This window comes from Nicotiana sylvestris, chromosome 3, assembly GCF_000393655.2.
Source record: "Nicotiana sylvestris chromosome 3, ASM39365v2, whole genome shotgun sequence".
Taxonomy (NCBI): Eukaryota; Viridiplantae; Streptophyta; class Magnoliopsida; order Solanales; family Solanaceae; genus Nicotiana; species Nicotiana sylvestris.
The window spans coordinates 139,360,419-139,364,530 of NC_091059.1; positions in this window are offsets into that span (position 1 = coordinate 139,360,419).

The window sequence follows — 4,112 nt, forward strand, 5'->3', positions numbered from 1 at the left end:
TTAACAACTTCACTAACAAAGCCACTGCCTGGAATAAGGATACTTTTGGAAATATCTTTTAAAAAAAGAATGAAATCCAAGCTAGACTAGAATGTATTCAAAAATCTCCAAATTACACAACTAGCACCTTCTTGTCTAACTTAGAAAATGAACTACTAGAAGAATTACAAAAAGTCCTCAAAGTGGAAGAGGAAACTGGAAACTGAAATCTAGAATCCAGTGGATCCAAGATGGTGATGCCAATACAAAATTTTTCCACCTCACAACCCTGCAAAGAAGAAGGAAAAATAGGATTTTTAGCATTAGAGATGAGGATGGTAATTGGCTCCACAACCTAAAGGAACTTGCCCATATCATAACAAATTTCTATAAAAATTTATATACCACTAATCATACTTCCTCCCAAAAAACACTGATATACATGCCTGCCCTATCCTCATTACCCCAACTGACCATTCCCCCCTCACCAAAAGCCTGATGAGGAGGAAGAAAAGAATGCCCTTTTCTCTTTTAAAACACTAAAGGCACCTGGACCGTACGGTATTCACCCTTTTTTCTACCAAAAATTTTGGGGAATAACTAGCAACCTTCTGGTCAACTTTTGTAAAGAATCCTTCACAAAGAAAAAAATGACTGATGACATGAATAGTACCTACGTCTGTTTAATACCAAAGCATCAGAATGCTGAAACCTTAAGGCAATATAGACCCATTAGCCTCTATAATGCTGCCTATAAGGTCGTCACAAAAATTATTGTTAATAGAATAAAACCCTTGCTCAACAAAATTATCCATCCTTCTCAAATAAGCTTTATAAAAGGAAGGAGAGTCTCAGACAATACCATAATAGTGCATGAAGTCCAGAAGTTTTTCAAAAATTCCAAAGGGAAGAAAAGGAAAATCATGATTAAAATTGATTTAGAAAAGGCTTTTGACAAACTAGAATGACCTTTCATTAGATTCTCCCTGAAATCCCTTGACTTCCCGGATGACTTAATTGAGCTAATAATGTCCTGTGTATCCTCCACATCCACCTCCATACTCATAAATGGTTCAAGCACAAAATTCTTTACCCCTACTAAGAGGCATTAGGCAGGGGGACCCCCTATCCCCGTACCTATTCATAATATGCATGAAAATGCTCTCTAGACTCATTGACCACGAAGTAGACTGTTGTAGATGGGACCCCATAACCCTGTCAAAAAAGGGACCCCAATTATCTCACATGTTCTTTGCTGGCGACCTCATTCTTATGATAGAGTCCAATCAAAAAAGTTGTGACTCCCTCATAGATACTCTAAATAAATTCTGTAAATTCTTCGGCCAATCCATCAACTTCAGCAAATCTAGAATAATCTTTTCTAAGAACACCCACCCGAAAAAATAATCTCTCTTCAGCAGGTGCCTAAACATGAAAATATCAAACTCAATAGGTAAATACCTAGGTTTCCCCATGACAAACAAGAGGCTATCCAAAAAAGACTTCCAATTCATTATCGACAATCTAAACAACAGACTAAAAGGATGGAAAACCCACTTCCTAAACCTAGCAGGAAAACCACCCTCATTAAAGAAACCCTTGCAGCCATTCCTAACCACAACATGCAAATTTTCAACCTACCAAGAGCTCCCCAAAATAAGATAGATTCCATCCAACGTAATTTCCTATGGGGAAGTACGGAGGAAAAAAGAAAATGCCACTTGCTTAAGTGAAACAAAGTCACTACTCCAAAAAGATAGGGAGGCCTAGGGCTTTTTAAAACCAGTTGTAAAAATGATGCCTTCAGCACCAGTCTAGCCTGGAGATACTCTAACAACAAGGAAACCTTATGGGTCTAAGTTCTGCGCAATAAATATGATAGGAAAACCAACCACAACAATAGACCCACTCCCAATCCTTTATCCTCGCACATCTGGAAAAACATCTGTAAAGGAAACAAGATTTGCCAAAAAGGGAACAAGTGGATTATAGGTAATGGGAAAAACATAAACCTTTGGAACAGCCGATGGATAAACCATGGGAACACACTAAGGGATAGTATCCATGGGCCTTTCCAAAGAGGGGAAGAAGATATGAAGGTAAAATCCATCATTCAGGATGGTTACTTCAACCTCTCAAAATTATCCTTCGAACTACCTGAAGATATAACCCTAAAAATCCATAGCACTTATATCCAATAGTCCTAGTCAAGTGGAGATAAGATCTCCTGGAACTCCCCAGGTTATAGCTCTTTCTCCATCAAGGCAACCTATGATCTTATTACTCATCAGGATACTCAGATTAAATACAACAACCTCGACTTTAAGTGGATCTGGAAAAGTAACACCCTGAACAAACTAAAATACTTCATGTGGCTGCTCACCCTCAATAGACTCCCAGCAGCCACCTTTCTAGCAAAACGTAATATCTGCGCATTTGACATCTGCACCATATATGGAACTGAAAAGGAGGGCATAAAACACATGCTCTTCTATTGCACCCACTCAAAAGAAATCTGGAGGCAATGTCACATAAAACACAACTACCCACCTTCGGATAGTGAACTCTCTACTTTTTATTGGCTAAAACATCAACTAAACTCAAACAAGCACTATAATCAGTACATCACTTGGCCTATCTTCTTACCTTTCCTCATATGGTACTTATGGACCACTAGAAATGAAAAGATATTTCACAAAAGCAGCCCATATCCTAACATTAGCAAAGTAATCAATAGTACCCAAGAATTTCTTTTTCTAAGCGGTTGAAGTCCTATCCGGACACCAAAAAGAACCATCCTCATTAAATGGCAACCACCTGACATAGGAACCTTCAAACTAAACATAGATGGATCAAGCCTAGGTAACCCAGGTAGGGGGTATACGAGGTATTTTCAGAGATAGCAATGGAATGGATACTAGGATTCAATATGAGATTTGCCTACGCTATGAATATCCAAATGGAAGCCATGTCCCTATTACAAGGCCTAAAACTAGCCATCCAAAAGAGACTAACCCCTTTAGTCATTGAAACGGACTACCAGGAACTTATCAACTTGATAAACAATGATAATTGCCTTTATCAAAATATCATTGAAGATTGCAGGTTCCTATTATCTGAGGCGGGCACGCCACCCTTGAAGCATGCATTCAAAGAAGCTAGTGGAGTAGCGGACACCTTAGCCAAGAATGGATGTAGCTTGGACTCTTTTGCTAACTTAATGTTGTATTATTATCTGCCTGTATATGCTATTTCAGTTTTTAATTGAGATGGGATAGGCACTGCGTGGCCTAGACAAATCTCATATTGTAATGACTACTAAGTTTTTATGTTCTATTAAATATCTTTATTTACTAAAAAAAAAGAAATATTCCCATAACAATGTAGAGGGGTCCACTTGCCCACACACATAGGTGTCACATTGGATTTTTTAATTAATCAGGGAATAATTTTCCTTTGGACTTCCCAAAAAACACTCACATTCAGCTATATAATACACGACACACACACAAAGAGAAGAGGGAAAAGGCGGAGAGGTGAGCACAGATAAGAAAAGGGAGACGAAAGATATCAAAAAAGAGAAAGAGAACCAAAAGCTCTCATCTCTCATTGTTCCAAAGGGCTGCTTCCTCTTTTCACTCAAATGGCTACCGCCACCGTCATCCTCTCAAATGAGCTGGCGGGCCGGTAGTCATGCTTAGACGTTGACCACCTCTCTCTCCTTTCTCATCCCAACTCTCACACCATAGCCTAAAACAGCCCCTCAACTGCGGCAAAAGCAGTTCAAAACGACCACCTTCCACTCCATTTTTACGGCAGGAACCCAGCTGAAGAACACCATGTAAACCAGCTGTAAATCACTCTTATACCTGCTGAAAAACACCATCAAAAGCAACTCCAAAATAACTCCAGCAGTCTAGGTTTAGCTAAGGTCGTTTGAGATTGCCGTTCAAGTTTCCGGTCAAAGGCGTCCAAGCTATTTTTATCGTTCGCCACTCAAGTTTTGTCGGCTTTACTCTACTGTAAATCTTACTTGGAGTTGTATACTAGATCAAGTCATGGTAAAATTAGTTGGCTTAAAAGTTTTGTTGTTTGCTTCTGAGAATGAGAAATTTTGATGATACTAGAATTTT